The sequence below is a fragment of the Pseudophryne corroboree genome, unplaced genomic scaffold (assembly GCF_028390025.1).
Source record: "Pseudophryne corroboree isolate aPseCor3 unplaced genomic scaffold, aPseCor3.hap2 scaffold_306, whole genome shotgun sequence".
In the NCBI taxonomy this organism is placed as follows: domain Eukaryota; kingdom Metazoa; phylum Chordata; class Amphibia; order Anura; family Myobatrachidae; genus Pseudophryne; species Pseudophryne corroboree.
In genome coordinates this window covers 300,257-317,513 of record NW_026969736.1, presented here as the reverse complement: position 1 = coordinate 317,513, position 17,257 = coordinate 300,257, and positions in this window count along the sequence as shown.

Here is a 17,257-nt window from a genome sequence, read left to right as displayed (position 1 = left end):
CAAAAGAGAGATATTGGCAAGGAAAAGCTGTCTTGTACCTTTGCATTTTTCTCCCAAACGAAGGTCAGTAGAAAGAAAATTTTAAAGCCTCCTGTTAGGCCATCATCTACACGACATAGCCCTGAATTTTCCAATGCGTAGCTCTTTGCAAAAGAGAGATATTGGCAAGGAAAAGCTGTCTTGTACCTTTGCATTTTTCTCCCAAACGAAGGACACTAGAAAGAAAATTTTAAAGCCTCCTGTTAGGCCATCATCTACACGAAATAGCCCTGAATTTTCCAATGCGCAGCTCTTTGCAAAAGAGAGATATTGGCAAGGAAAAGCTGTCTTGTACCATTGCATTTTTCTCCCAAACGAAGGACACTAGAAAGAAAATTTTAAAGCCTACTGTTAGGCCATCATCTACACGAAATAGCCCTGAATTTTCCAATGCGCAGCTCTTTGCAAAAGAGAGATATTGGCAAGGAAAAGCTGTCTTGTACCATTGCATTTTTCTCCCAAACGAAGGACACTAGAAAGAAAAATTTAAAGCCTCCTGTTAGGCCATCATCTACACGACATAGCCCTGAATTTTCCAATGCGCAGCTCTTTGCAAAAGAGAGATATTGGCAAGGAAAAGCTGTCTTGTACCATTGCATTTTTCTCCCAAACGAAGGTCACTAGAAAGAAAATTTTAAAGCCTCCTGTTAGGCCATCATCTACACGACATAGCCCTGAATTTTCCAATGCGTAGCTCTTTGCAAAAGAGAGATATTGGCAAGGAAAAGCTGTCTTGTACCATTGCATTTTTCTCCAAAACGAAGGACACTAGAAAGAAAATTTTAAAGCCTCCTGTTAGGCCATCATCTACACGACATAGCCCTGAATTTTCCAATGCGCAGCTCTTTGCAAAAGAGAGATATTGGCAAGGAAAAGCTGTCTTGTACCTTTGCATTTTTCTCCCAAACGAAGGACACTAGAAAGAAAATTTTAAAGCCTCCTGTTAGGCCATCATCTACACGAAATAGCCCTGAATTTTCCAATGCGCAGCTCTTTGCAAAAGAGAGATATTGGCAAGGAAAAGCTGTCTTGTACCTTTGCATTTTTCTCCCAAACGAAGGACACTAGAATTAAAATTTTAAAGCCTCCTGTTAGGCCATCATCTACACGAAATAGCCCTGAATTTTCCAATGCGCAGCTCTTTGCAAAAGAGAGATATTGGCAAGGAAAAGCTGTCTTGTACCATTGCATTTTTCACCCAAACGAAGGTCACTAGTAAAGAAAATTTTTAAAGCCTCCTGTTAGGCCATCATCTACACGACATAGCCCTGAATTTTCCAATGCGCAGCTCTTTGCAAAAGAGAGATATTGGCAAGGAAAAGCTGTCTTGTACCTTTGCATTTTTCTCCCAAACGAAGGTCAGTAGAAAGAAAATTTTAAAGCCTCCTGTTAGGCCATCATCTACACGACATAGCCCTGAATTTTCCAATGCGTAGCTCTTTGCAAAAGAGAGATATTGGCAAGGAAAAGCTGTCTTGTACCTTTGCATTTTTCTCCCAAACGAAGGAAACTAGAAAGAAAATTTTAAAGCCTCCTGTTAGGCCATCATCTACACGAAATAGCCCTGAATTTTCCAATGCGCAGCTCTTTGCAAAAGAGAGATATTGGCAAGTAAAAGCTGTCTTGTACCATTGCATTTTTCTCCCAAACGAAGGACACTAGAAAGAAAATTTTAAAGCCTCCTGTTAGGCCATCATCTACACGACATAGCCCTGAATTTTCCAATGCGCAGCTCTTTGCAAAAGAGAGATATTGGCAAGGAAAAGCTGTCTTGTACCATTGCATTTTTCTCCCAAACGAAGGTCACTAGAAAGAAAATTTTTAAAGCCTCCTGTTAGGCCATCATCTACACGACATAGCCCTGAATTTTCCAATGCGCAGCTCTTTGCAAAAGAGAGATATTGGCAAGGAAAAGCTGTCTTGTACCTTTGCATTTTTCTCCCAAACGAAGGTCAGTAGAAAGAAAATTTTAAAGCCTCCTGTTAGGCCATCATCTACACGACATAGCCCTGAATTTTCCAATGCGTAGCTCTTTGCAAAAGAGAGATATTGGCAAGGAAAAGCTGTCTTGTACCTTTGCATTTTTCTCCCAAACGAAGGACACTAGAAAGAAAATTTTAAAGCCTCCTGTTAGGCCATCATCTACACGAAATAGCCCTGAATTTTCCAATGCGCAGCTCTTTGCAAAAGAGAGATATTGGCAAGGAAAAGCTGTCAGGTACCTTTGCATTTTTCTCCCAAACGAAGGACACTAGAAAGAAAATTTTAAAGCCTCCTGTTAGGCCATCATCTACACGAAATAGCCCTGAATTTTCCAATGCGCAGCTCTTTGCAAAAGAGAGATATTGGCAAGGAAAAGCTGTCTTGTACCATTGCATTTTTCTCCCAAACGAAGGACACTAGAAAGAAAATTTTAAAGCCTCCTGTTAGGCCATCATCTACACGACATAGCCCTGAATTTTCCAATGCGCAGCTCTTTGCAAAAGAGAGATATTGGCAAGGAAAAGCTGTCTTGTACCTTTGCATTTTTCTCCCAAACGAAGGTCACTAGAAAGAAAATTTTAAAGCCTCCTGTTAGGCCATCATCTACACGACATAGCCCTGAATTTTCCAATGCGCAGCTCTTTGCAAAAGAGAGATATTGGCAAGGAAAAGCTGTCTTGTACCTTTGCATTTTTCTCCCAAACGAAGGACACTAGAAAGAAAATTTTAAAGCCTCCTGTTAGGCCATCATCTACACGACATAGCCCTGAATTTTCCAATGCGTAGCTCTTTGCAAAAGAGAGATATTGGCAAGGAAAAGCTGTCTTGTACCATTGCATTTTTCTCCCAAACGAAGGACACTAGAAAGAAAATTTTAAAGCCTCCTGTTAGGCCATCATCTACACGACATAGCCCTGAATTTTCCAATGCGCAGCTCTTTGCAAAAGAGAGATATTGGCAAGGAAAAGCTGTCTTGTACCATTGCATTTTTCTCCCAAACGAAGGTCACTAGAAAGAAAATTTTTAAAGCCTCCTGTTAGGCCATCATCTACACGACATAGCCCTGAATTTTCCAATGCGCAGCTCTTTGCAAAAGAGAGATATTGGCAAGGAAAAGCTGTCTTGTACCTTTGCATTTTTCTCCCAAACGAAGGTCAGTAGAAAGAAAATTTTAAAGCCTCCTGTTAGGCCATCATCTACACGACATAGCCCTGAATTTTCCAATGCGCAGCTCTTTGCAAAAGAGAGATATTGGCAAGGAAAAGCTGTCTTGTACCTTTGCATTTTTCTCCCAAACGAAGGTCACTAGAAAGAAAATTTTAAAGCCTCCTGTTAGGCCATCATCTACACGACATAGCCCTGAATTTTCCAATGCGCAGCTCTTTGCAAAAGAGAGATATTGGCAAGGAAAAGCTGTCTTGTACCTTTGCATTTTTCTCCCAAACGAAGGACACTAGAAAGAAAATTTTAAAGCCTCCTGTTAGGCCATCATCTACACGAAATAGCCCTGAATTTTCCAATGCGCAGCTCTTTGCAAAAGAGAGATATTGGCAAGGAAAAGCTGTCTTGTACCATTGCATTTTTCTCCCAAACGAAGGACACTAGAAAGAAAATTTTAAAGCCTCCTGTTAGGCCATCATCTACACGACATAGCCCTGAATTTTCCAATGCGTAGCTCTTTGCAAAAGAGAGATATTGGCAAGGAAAAGCTGTCTTGTACCATTGCATTTTTCTCCCAAACGAAGGACACTAGAAAGAAAATTTTAAAGCCTCCTGTTAGGCCATCATCTACACGACATAGCCCTGAATTTTCCAATGCGCAGCTCTTTGCAAAAGAGAGATATTGGCAAGGAAAAGCTGTCTTGTACCATTGCATTTTTCTCCCAAACGAAGGTCACTAGAAAGAAAATTTTTAAAGCCTCCTGTTAGGCCATCATCTACACGACATAGCCCTGAATTTTCCAATGCGCAGCTCTTTGCAAAAGAGAGATATTGGCAAGGAAAAGCTGTCTTGTACCTTTGCATTTTTCTCCCAAACGAAGGTCAGTAGAAAGAAAATTTTAAAGCCTCCTGTTAGGCCATCATCTACACGACATAGCCCTGAATTTTCCAATGCGTAGCTCTTTGCAAAAGAGAGATATTGGCAAGGAAAAGCTGTCTTGTACCTTTGCATTTTTCTCCCAAACGAAGGACACTAGAAAGAAAATTTTAAAGCCTCCTGTTAGGCCATCATCTACACGAAATAGCCCTGAATTTTCCAATGCGCAGCTCTTTGCAAAAGAGAGATATTGGCAAGGAAAAGCTGTCTTGTACCATTGCATTTTTCTCCCAAACGAAGGACACTAGAAAGAAAATTTTAAAGCCTCCTGTTAGGCCATCATCTACACGACATAGCCCTGAATTTTCCAATGCGCAGCTCTTTGCAAAAGAGAGATATTGGCAAGGAAAAGCTGTCTTGTACCATTGCATTTTTCTCCCAAACGAAAGGACACTAGAAAGAAAATTTTAAAGCCTCCTGTTAGGCCATCATCTACACGACATAGCCCTGAATTTTCCAATGCGCAGATCTTTGCAAAAGAGAGATATTGGCAAGGAAAAGCTGTCTTGTACCATTGCATTTTTCTCCCAAACGAAGGACACTAGAAAGAAAATTTTAAAGCCTCCTGTTAGGCCATCATCTACACGACATAGCCCTGAATTTTCCAATGCGTAGCTCTTTGCAAAAGAGAGATATTGGCAAGGAAAAGCTGTCTTGTACCATTGCATTTTTCTCCCAAACGAAGGACAGTAGAAAGAAAATTTTAAAGCCTCCTGTTAGGCCATCATCTACACGACATAGCCCTGAATTTTCCAATGCGTAGCTCTTTGCAAAAGAGAGATATTGGCAAGGAAAAGCTGTCTTGTACCATTGCATTTTTCTCCCAAACGAAGGACACTAGAAAGAAAATTTTAAAGCCTCCTGTTAGGCCATCATCTACACGAAATAGCCCTGAATTTTCCAATGCGCAGCTCTTTGCAAAAGAGAGATATTGGCAAGGAAAATCTGTCTTGTACCATTGCATTTTTCTCCCAAACGAAGGTCACTAGAAAGAAAATTTTTAAAGCCTCCTGTTAGGCCATCATCTACACGACATAGCCCTGAATTTTCCAATGCGCAGCTCTTTGCAAAAGAGAGATATTGGCAAGGAAAAGCTGTCTTGTACCATTGCATTTTTCTCCCAAACGAAGGTCAGTAGAAAGAAAATTTGAAAGCCTCCTGTTAGGCCATCATCTACACGACATAGCCCTGAATTTTCCAATGCGCAGCTCTTTGCAAAAGAGAGATATTGGCAAGGAAAAGCTGTCTTGTACCTTTGCATTTTTCTCCCAAACGAAGGTCACTAGAAAGAAAATTTTAAAGCCTCCTGTTAGGCCATCATCTACACGACATAGCCCTGAATTTTCCAATGCGCAGCTCTTTGCAAAAGAGAGATATTGGCAAGGAAAAGCTGTCAGGTACCTTTGCATTTTTCTCCCAAACGAAGGACACTAGAAAGAAAATTTTAAAGCCTACTGTTAGGCCATCATCTACACGAAATAGCCCTGAATTTTCCAATGCGCAGCTCTTTGCAAAAGAGAGATATTGGCAAGGAAAAGCTGTCTTGTACCATTGCATTTTTCTCCCAAACGAAGGACACTAGAAAGAAAAATTTAAAGCCTCCTGTTAGGCCATCATCTACACGACATAGCCCTGAATTTTCCAATGCGCAGCTCTTTGCAAAAGAGAGATATTGGCTAGGAAAAGCTGTCTTGTACCATTGCATTTTTCTCCCAAACGAAGGTCACTAGAAAGAAAATTTTAAAGCCTCCTGTTAGGCCATCATCTACACGACATAGCCCTGAATTTTCCAATGCGTAGCTCTTTGCAAAAGAGAGATATTGGCAAGGAAAAGCTGTCTTGTACCATTGCATTTTTCTCCAAAACGAAGGACACTAGAAAGAAAATTTTAAAGCCTCCTGTTAGGCCATCATCTACACGACATAGCCCTGAATTTTCCAATGCGCAGCTCTTTGCAAAAGAGAGATATTGGCAAGGAAAAGCTGTCTTGTACCTTTGCATTTTTCTCCCAAACGAAGGACACTAGAAAGAAAATTTTAAAGCCTCCTGTTAGGCCATCATCTACACGAAATAGCCCTGAATTTTCCAATGCGCAGCTCTTTGCAAAAGAGAGATATTGGCATGGAAAAGCTGTCTTGTACCTTTGCATTTTTCTCCCAAACGAAGGACACTAGAATTAAAATTTTAAAGCCTCCTGTTAGGCCATCATCTACACGAAATAGCCCTGAATTTTCCAATGCGCAGCTCTTTGCAAAAGAGAGATATTGGCAAGGAAAAGCTGTCTTGTACCATTGCATTTTTCTCCCAAACGAAGGTCACTAGTAAAGAAAATTTTTAAAGCCTCCTGTTAGGCCATCATCTACACGACATAGCCCTGAATTTTCCAATGCGCAGCTCTTTGCAAAAGAGAGATATTGGCAAGGAAAAGCTGTCTTGTACCTTTGCATTTTTCTCCCAAACGAAGGTCAGTAGAAAGAAAATTTTAAAGCCTCCTGTTAGGCCATCATCTACACGACATAGCCCTGAATTTTCCAATGCGTAGCTCTTTGCAAAAGAGAGATATTGGCAAGGAAAAGCTGTCTTGTACCTTTGCATTTTTCTCCCAAACGAAGGAAACTAGAAAGAAAATTTTAAAGCCTCCTGTTAGGCCATCATCTACACGAAATAGCCCTGAATTTTCCAATGCGCAGCTCTTTGCAAAAGAGAGATATTGGCAAGTAAAAGCTGTCTTGTACCATTGCATTTTTCTCCCAAACGAAGGACACTAGAAAGAAAATTTTAAAGCCTCTTGTTAGGCCATCATCTACACGACATAGCCCTGAATTTTCCAATGCGCAGCTCTTTGCAAAAGAGAGATATTGGCAAGGAAAAGCTGTCTTGTACCATTGCATTTTTCTCCCAAACGAAGGTCACTAGAAAGAAAATTTTAAAGCCTCCTGTTAGGCCATCATCTACACGAAATAGCCCTGAATTTTCCAATGCGCAGCTCTTTGCAAAAGAGAGATATTGGCAAGGAAAAGCTGTCTTGTACCATTGCATTTTTCTCCCAAACGAAGGACACTAGAAAGAAAATTTTAAAGCCTCCTGTTAGGCCATCATCTACACGACATAGCCCTGAATTTTCCAATGCGCAGCTCTTTGCAAAAGAGAGATATTGGCAAGGAAAAGCTGTCTTGTACCTTTGCATTTTTCTCCCAAACGAAGGTCACTAGAAAGAAAATTTTAAAGCCTCCTGTTAGGCCATCATCTACACGACATAGCCCTGAATTTTCCAATGCGCAGCTCTTTGCAAAAGAGAGATATTGGCAAGGAAAAGCTGTCTTGTACCTTTGCATTTTTCTCCCAAACGAAGGACACTAGAAAGAAAATTTTAAAGCCTCCTGTTAGGCCATCATCTACACGACATAGCCCTGAATTTTCCAATGCGTAGCTCTTTGCAAAAGAGAGATATTGGCAAGGAAAAGCTGTCTTGTACCATTGCATTTTTCTCCCAAACGAAGGACACTAGAAAGAAAATTTTAAAGCCTCCTGTTAGGCCATCATCTACACGACATAGCCCTGAATTTTCCAATGCGCAGCTCTTTGCAAAAGAGAGATATTGGCAAGGAAAAGCTGTCTTGTACCATTGCATTTTTCTCCCAAACGAAGGTCACTAGAAAGAAAATTTTTAAAGCCTCCTGTTAGGCCATCATCTACACGACATAGCCCTGAATTTTCCAATGCGCAGCTCTTTGCAAAAGAGAGATATTGGCAAGGAAAAGCTGTCTTGTACCTTTGCATTTTTCTCCCAAACGAAGGTCAGTAGAAAGAAAATTTTAAAGCCTCCTGTTAGGCCATCATCTACACGACATAGCCCTGAATTTTCCAATGCGCAGCTCTTTGCAAAAGAGAGATATTGGCAAGGAAAAGCTGTCTTGTACCTTTGCATTTTTCTCCCAAACGAAGGTCACTAGAAAGAAAATTTTAAAGCCTCCTGTTAGGCCATCATCTACACGACATAGCCCTGAATTTTCCAATGCGCAGCTCTTTGCAAAAGAGAGATATTGGCAAGGAAAAGCTGTCTTGTACCTTTGCATTTTTCTCCCAAACGAAGGACACTAGAAAGAAAATTTTAAAGCCTCCTGTTAGGCCATCATCTACACGAAATAGCCCTGAATTTTCCAATGCGCAGCTCTTTGCAAAAGAGAGATATTGGCAAGGAAAAGCTGTCTTGTACCATTGCATTTTTCTCCCAAACGAAGGACACTAGAAAGAAAATTTTAAAGCCTCCTGTTAGGCCATCATCTACACGACATAGCCCTGAATTTTCCAATGCGTAGCTCTTTGCAAAAGAGAGATATTGGCAAGGAAAAGCTGTCTTGTACCATTGCATTTTTCTCCCAAACGAAGGACACTAGAAAGAAAATTTTAAAGCCTCCTGTTAGGCCATCATCTACACGACATAGCCCTGAATTTTCCAATGCGCAGCTCTTTGCAAAAGAGAGATATTGGCAAGGAAAAGCTGTCTTGTACCATTGCATTTTTCTCCCAAACGAAGGTCACTAGAAAGAAAATTTTTAAAGCCTCCTGTTAGGCCATCATCTACACGACATAGCCCTGAATTTTCCAATGCGCAGCTCTTTGCAAAAGAGAGATATTGGCAAGGAAAAGCTGTCTTGTACCTTTGCATTGTTCTCCCAAACGAAGGTCAGTAGAAAGAAAATTTTAAAGCCTCCTGTTAGGCCATCATCTACACGACATAGCCCTGAATTTTCCAATGCGTAGCTCTTTGCAAAAGAGAGATATTGGCAAGGAAAAGCTGTCTTGTACCTTTGCATTTTTCTCCCAAACGAAGGACACTAGAAAGAAAATTTTAAAGCCTCCTGTTAGGCCATCATATACACGAAATAGCCCTGAATTTTCCAATGCGCAGCTCTTTGCAAAAGAGAGATATTGGCAAGGAAAAGCTGTCTTGTACCATTGCATTTTTCTCCCAAACGAAGGACACTAGAAAGAAAATTTTAAAGCCTCCTGTTAGGCCATCATCTACACGACATAGCCCTGAATTTTCCAATGCGCAGCTCTTTGCAAAAGAGAGATATTGGCATGGAAAAGCTGTCTTGTACCTTTGCATTTTTCTCCCAAACGAAGGACACTAGAATTAAAATTTTAAAGCCTCCTGTTAGGCCATCATCTACACGAAATAGCCCTGAATTTTCCAATGCGCAGCTCTTTGCAAAAGAGAGATATTGGCAAGGAAAAGCTGTCTTGTACCATTGCATTTTTCTCCCAAACGAAGGTCACTAGTAAAGAAAATTTTTAAAGCCTCCTGTTAGGCCATCATCTACACGACATAGCCCTGAATTTTCCAATGCGCAGCTCTTTGCAAAAGAGAGATATTGGCAAGGAAAAGCTGTCTTGTACCTTTGCATTTTTCTCCCAAACGAAGGTCAGTAGAAAGAAAATTTTAAAGCCTCCTGTTAGGCCATCATCTACACGACATAGCCCTGAATTTTCCAATGCGTAGCTCTTTGCAAAAGAGAGATATTGGCAAGGAAAAGCTGTCTTGTACCTTTGCATTTTTCTCCCAAACGAAGGAAACTAGAAAGAAAATTTTAAAGCCTCCTGTTAGGCCATCATCTACACGAAATAGCCCTGAATTTTCCAATGCGCAGCTCTTTGCAAAAGAGAGATATTGGCAAGTAAAAGCTGTCTTGTACCATTGCATTTTTCTCCCAAACGAAGGACACTAGAAAGAAAATTTTAAAGCCTCTTGTTAGGCCATCATCTACACGACATAGCCCTGAATTTTCCAATGCGCAGCTCTTTGCAAAAGAGAGATATTGGCAAGGAAAAGCTGTCTTGTACCATTGCATTTTTCTCCCAAACGAAGGTCACTAGAAAGAAAATTTTAAAGCCTCCTGTTAGGCCATCATCTACACGAAATAGCCCTGAATTTTCCAATGCGCAGCTCTTTGCAAAAGAGAGATATTGGCAAGGAAAAGCTGTCTTGTACCATTGCATTTTTCTCCCAAACGAAGGACACTAGAAAGAAAATTTTAAAGCCTCCTGTTAGGCCATCATCTACACGACATAGCCCTGAATTTTCCAATGCGCAGCTCTTTGCAAAAGAGAGATATTGGCAAGGAAAAGCTGTCTTGTACCTTTGCATTTTTCTCCCAAACGAAGGTCACTAGAAAGAAAATTTTAAAGCCTCCTGTTAGGCCATCATCTACACGACATAGCCCTGAATTTTCCAATGCGCAGCTCTTTGCAAAAGAGAGATATTGGCAAGGAAAAGCTGTCTTGTACCTTTGCATTTTTCTCCCAAACGAAGGACACTAGAAAGAAAATTTTAAAGCCTCCTGTTAGGCCATCATCTACACGACATAGCCCTGAATTTTCCAATGCGTAGCTCTTTGCAAAAGAGAGATATTGGCAAGGAAAAGCTGTCTTGTACCATTGCATTTTTCTCCCAAACGAAGGACACTAGAAAGAAAATTTTAAAGCCTCCTGTTAGGCCATCATCTACACGACATAGCCCTGAATTTTCCAATGCGCAGCTCTTTGCAAAAGAGAGATATTGGCAAGGAAAAGCTGTCTTGTACCATTGCATTTTTCTCCCAAACGAAGGTCACTAGAAAGAAAATTTTTAAAGCCTCCTGTTAGGCCATCATCTACACGACATAGCCCTGAATTTTCCAATGCGCAGCTCTTTGCAAAAGAGAGATATTGGCAAGGAAAAGCTGTCTTGTACCTTTGCATTTTTCTCCCAAACGAAGGTCAGTAGAAAGAAAATTTTAAAGCCTCCTGTTAGGCCATCATCTACACGACATAGCCCTGAATTTTCCAATGCGCAGCTCTTTGCAAAAGAGAGATATTGGCAAGGAAAAGCTGTCTTGTACCTTTGCATTTTTCTCCCAAACGAAGGTCACTAGAAAGAAAATTTTAAAGCCTCCTGTTAGGCCATCATCTACACGACATAGCCCTGAATTTTCCAATGCGCAGCTCTTTGCAAAAGAGAGATATTGGCAAGGAAAAGCTGTCTTGTACCTTTGCATTTTTCTCCCAAACGAAGGACACTAGAAAGAAAATTTTAAAGCCTCCTGTTAGGCCATCATCTACACGAAATAGCCCTGAATTTTCCAATGCGCAGCTCTTTGCAAAAGAGAGATATTGGCAAGGAAAAGCTGTCTTGTACCATTGCATTTTTCTCCCAAACGAAGGACACTAGAAAGAAAATTTTAAAGCCTCCTGTTAGGCCATCATCTACACGACATAGCCCTGAATTTTCCAATGCGTAGCTCTTTGCAAAAGAGAGATATTGGCAAGGAAAAGCTGTCTTGTACCATTGCATTTTTCTCCCAAACGAAGGACACTAGAAAGAAAATTTTAAAGCCTCCTGTTAGGCCATCATCTACACGACATAGCCCTGAATTTTCCAATGCGCAGCTCTTTGCAAAAGAGAGATATTGGCAAGGAAAAGCTGTCTTGTACCATTGCATTTTTCTCCCAAACGAAGGTCACTAGAAAGAAAATTTTTAAAGCCTCCTGTTAGGCCATCATCTACACGACATAGCCCTGAATTTTCCAATGCGCAGCTCTTTGCAAAAGAGAGATATTGGCAAGGAAAAGCTGTCTTGTACCTTTGCATTGTTCTCCCAAACGAAGGTCAGTAGAAAGAAAATTTTAAAGCCTCCTGTTAGGCCATCATCTACACGACATAGCCCTGAATTTTCCAATGCGTAGCTCTTTGCAAAAGAGAGATATTGGCAAGGAAAAGCTGTCTTGTACCTTTGCATTTTTCTCCCAAACGAAGGACACTAGAAAGAAAATTTTAAAGCCTCCTGTTAGGCCATCATATACACGAAATAGCCCTGAATTTTCCAATGCGCAGCTCTTTGCAAAAGAGAGATATTGGCAAGGAAAAGCTGTCTTGTACCATTGCATTTTTCTCCCAAACGAAGGACACTAGAAAGAAAATTTTAAAGCCTCCTGTTAGGCCATCATCTACACGACATAGCCCTGAATTTTCCAATGCGCAGCTCTTTGCAAAAGAGAGATATTGGCAAGGAAAAGCTGTCTTGTACCATTGCATTTTTCTCCCAAACGAAGGACACTAGAAAGAAAATTTTAAAGCCTCCTGTTAGGCCATCATCTACACGACATAGCCCTGAATTTTCCAATGCGCAGATCTTTGCAAAAGAGAGATATTGGCAAGGAAAAGCTGTCTTGTACCATTGCATTTTTCTCCCAAACGAAGGACACTAGAAAGAAAATTTTAAAGCCTCCTGTTAGGCCATCATCTACACGACATAGCCCTGAATTTTCCAATGCGTAGCTCTTTGCAAAAGAGAGATATTGGCAAGGAAAAGCTGTCTTGTACCATTGCATTTTTCTCCCAAACGAAGGACACTAGAAAGAAAATTTTAAAGCCTCCTGTTAGGCCATCATCTACACGACATAGCCCTGAATTTTCCAATGCGTAGCTCTTTGCAAAAGAGAGATATTGGCAAGGAAAAGCTGTCTTGTACCATTGCATTTTTCTCCCAAACGAAGGACACTAGAAAGAAAATTTTAAAGCCTCCTGTTAGGCCATCATCTACACGAAATAGCCCTGAATTTTCCAATGCGCAGCTCTTTGCAAAAGAGAGATATTGGCAAGGAAAATCTGTCTTGTACCATTGCATTTTTCTCCCAAACGAAGGTCACTAGAAAGAAAATTTTTAAAGCCTCCTGTTAGGCCATCATCTACACGACATAGCCCTGAATTTTCCAATGCGCAGCTCTTTGCAAAAGAGAGATATTGGCAAGGAAAAGCTGTCTTGTACCATTGCATTTTTCTCCCAAACGAAGGTCAGTAGAAAGAAAATTTGAAAGCCTCCTGTTAGGCCATCATCTACACGACATAGCCCTGAATTTTCCAATGCGCAGCTCTTTGCAAAAGAGAGATATTGGCAAGGAAAAGCTGTCTTGTACCTTTGCATTTTTCTCCCAAACGAAGGTCACTAGAAAGAAAATTTTAAAGCCTCCTGTTAGGCCATCATCTACACGACATAGCCCTGAATTTTCCAATGCGCAGCTCTTTGCAAAAGAGAGATATTGGCAAGGAAAAGCTGTCAGGTACCTTTGCATTTTTCTCCCAAACGAAGGACACTAGAAAGAAAATTTTAAAGCCTACTGTTAGGCCATCATCTACACGAAATAGCCCTGAATTTTCCAATGCGCAGCTCTTTGCAAAAGAGAGATATTGGCAAGGAAAAGCTGTCTTGTACCATTGCATTTTTCTCCCAAACGAAGGACACTAGAAAGAAAAATTTAAAGCCTCCTGTTAGGCCATCATCTACACGACATAGCCCTGAATTTTCCAATGCGCAGCTCTTTGCAAAAGAGAGATATTGGCAAGGAAAAGCTGTCTTGTACCATTGCATTTTTCTCCCAAACGAAGGTCAGTAGAAAGAAAATTTGAAAGCCTCCTGTTAGGCCATCATCTACACGACATAGCCCTGAATTTTCCAATGCGCAGCTCTTTGCAAAAGAGAGATATTGGCAAGGAAAAGCTGTCTTGTACCTTTGCATTTTTCTCCCAAACGAAGGTCACTAGAAAGAAAATTTTAAAGCCTCCTGTTAGGCCATCATCTACACGACATAGCCCTGAATTTTCCAATGCGCAGCTCTTTGCAAAAGAGAGATATTGGCAAGGAAAAGCTGTCAGGTACCATTGCATTTTTCTCCCAAACGAAGGTCACTAGAAAGAAAATTTTAAAGCCTCCTGTTAGGCCATCATCTACACGACATAGCCCTGAATTTTCCAATGCGTAGCTCTTTGCAAAAGAGAGATATTGGCAAGGAAAAGCTGTCTTGTACCATTGCATTTTTCTCCAAAACGAAGGACACTAGAAAGAAAAATTTAAAGCCTCCTGTTAGGCCATCATCTACACGACATAGCCCTGAATTTTCCAATGCGCAGCTCTTTGCAAAAGAGAGATATTGGCAAGGAAAAGCTGTCTTGTACCTTTGCATTTTTCTCCCAAACGAAGGACACTAGAAAGAAAATTTTAAAGCCTCCTGTTAGGCCATCATCTACACGAAATAGCCCTGAATTTTCCAATGCGCAGCTCTTTGCAAAAGAGAGATATTGGCAAGGAAAAGCTGTCTTGTACCTTTGCATTTTTCTCCCAAACGAAGGTCAGTAGAAAGAAAATTTTAAAGCCTCCTGTTAGGCCATCATCTACACGACATAGCCCTGAATTTTCCAATGCGTAGCTCTTTGCAAAAGAGAGATATTGGCAAGGAAAAGCTGTCTTGTACCTTTGCATTTTTCTCCCAAACGAATGAAACTAGAAAGAAAATTTTAAAGCCTCCTGTTAGGCCATCATCTACACGACATAGCCCTGAATTTTCCAATGCGCAGCTCTTTGCAAAAGAGAGATATTGGCAAGGAAAAGCTGTCAGGTACCATTGCATTTTTCTCCCAAACGAAGGTCACTAGAAAGAAAATTTTAAAGCCTCCTGTTAGGCCATCATCTACACGACATAGCCCTGAATTTTCCAATGCGTAGCTCTTTGCAAAAGAGAGATATTGGCAAGGAAAAGCTGTCTTGTACCTTTGCATTTTTCTCCCAAACGAAGGTCACTAGAAAGAAAATTTTAAAGCCTCCTGTTAGGCCATCATCTACACGACATAGCCCTGAATTTTCCAATGCGCAGCTCTTTGCAAAAGAGAGATATTGGCAAGGAAAAGCTGTCTTGTACCTTTGCATTTTTCTCCCAAACGAAGGACACTAGAAAGAAAATTTTAAAGCCTCCTGTTAGGCCATCATCTACACGACATAGCCCTGAATTTTCCAATGCGTAGCTCTTTGCAAAAGAGAGATATTGGCAAGGAAAAGCTGTCTTGTACCATTGCATTTTTCTCCCAAACGAAGGACACTAGAAAGAAAATTTTAAAGCCTCCTGTTAGGCCATCATCTACACGACATAGCCCTGAATTTTCCAATGCGCAGCTCTTTGCAAAAGAGAGATATTGGCAAGGAAAAGCTGTCTTGTACCATTGCATTTTTCTCCCAAACGAAGGTCACTAGAAAGAAAATTTTTAAAGCCTCCTGTTAGGCCATCATCTACACGACATAGCCCTGAATTTTCCAATGCGCAGCTCTTTGCAAAAGAGAGATATTGGCAAGGAAAAGCTGTCTTGTACCTTTGCATTTTTCTCCCAAACGAAGGTCAGTAGAAAGAAAATTTTAAAGCCTCCTGTTAGGCCATCATCTACACGACATAGCCCTGAATTTTCCAATGCGCAGCTCTTTGCAAAAGAGAGATATTGGCAAGGAAAAGCTGTCTTGTACCTTTGCATTTTTCTCCCAAACGAAGGTCACTAGAAAGAAAATTTTAAAGCCTCCTGTTAGGCCATCATCTACACGACATAGCCCTGAATTTTCCAATGCGCAGCTCTTTGCAAAAGAGAGATATTGGCAAGGAAAAGCTGTCTTGTACCTTTGCATTTTTCTCCCAAACGAAGGACACTAGAAAGAAAATTTTAAAGCCTCCTGTTAGGCCATCATCTACACGAAATAGCCCTGAATTTTCCAATGCGCAGCTCTTTGCAAAAGAGAGATATTGGCAAGGAAAAGCTGTCTTGTACCATTGCATTTTTCTCCCAAACGAAGGACACTAGAAAGAAAATTTTAAAGCCTCCTGTTAGGCCATCATCTACACGACATAGCCCTGAATTTTCCAATGCGTAGCTCTTTGCAAAAGAGAGATATTGGCAAGGAAAAGCTGTCTTGTACCATTGCATTTTTCTCCCAAACGAAGGACACTAGAAAGAAAATTTTAAAGCCTCCTGTTAGGCCATCATCTACACGACATAGCCCTGAATTTTCCAATGCGCAGCTCTTTGCAAAAGAGAGATATTGGCAAGGAAAAGCTGTCTTGTACCATTGCATTTTTCTCCCAAACGAAGGTCACTAGAAAGAAAATTTTTAAAGCCTCCTGTTAGGCCATCATCTACACGACATAGCCCTGAATTTTCCAATGCGCAGCTCTTTGCAAAAGAGAGATATTGGCAAGGAAAAGCTGTCTTGTACCTTTGCATTTTTCTCCCAAACGAAGGTCAGTAGAAAGAAAATTTTAAAGCCTCCTGTTAGGCCATCATCTACACGACATAGCCCTGAATTTTCCAATGCGTAGCTCTTTGCAAAAGAGAGATATTGGCAAGGAAAAGCTGTCTTGTACCTTTGCATTTTTCTCCCAAACGAAGGACACTAGAAAGAAAATTTTAAAGCCTCCTGTTAGGCCATCATCTACACGAAATAGCCCTGAATTTTCCAATGCGCAGCTCTTTGCAAAAGAGAGATATTGGCAAGGAAAAGCTGTCTTGTACCATTGCATTTTTCTCCCAAACGAAGGACACTAGAAAGAAAATTTTAAAGCCTCCTGTTAGGCCATCATCTACACGACATAGCCCTGAATTTTCCAATGCGCAGCTCTTTGCAAAAGAGAGATATTGGCAAGGAAAAGCTGTCTTGTACCATTGCATTTTTCTCCCAAACGAAAGGACACTAGAAAGAAAATTTTAAAGCCTCCTGTTAGGCCATCATCTACACGACATAGCCCTGAATTTTCCAATGCGCAGATCTTTGCAAAAGAGAGATATTGGCAAGGAAAAGCTGTCTTGTACCATTGCATTTTTCTCCCAAACGAAGGACACTAGAAAGAAAATTTTAAAGCCTCCTGTTAGGCCATCATCTACACGACATAGCCCTGAATTTTCCAATGCGTAGCTCTTTGCAAAAGAGAGATATTGGCAAGGAAAAGCTGTCTTGTACCATTGCATTTTTCTCCCAAACGAAGGACAGTAGAAAGAAAATTTTAAAGCCTCCTGTTAGGCCATCATCTACACGACATAGCCCTGAATTTTCCAATGCGTAGCTCTTTGCAAAAGAGAGATATTGGCAAGGAAAAGCTGTCTTGTACCATTGCATTTTTCTCCCAAACGAAGGACACTAGAAAGAAAATTTTAAAGCCTCCTGTTAGGCCATCATCTACACGAAATAGCCCTGAATTTTCCAATGCGCAGCTCTTTGCAAAAGAGAGATATTGGCAAGGAAAATCTGTCTTGTACCATTGCATTTTTCTCCCAAACGAAGGTCACTA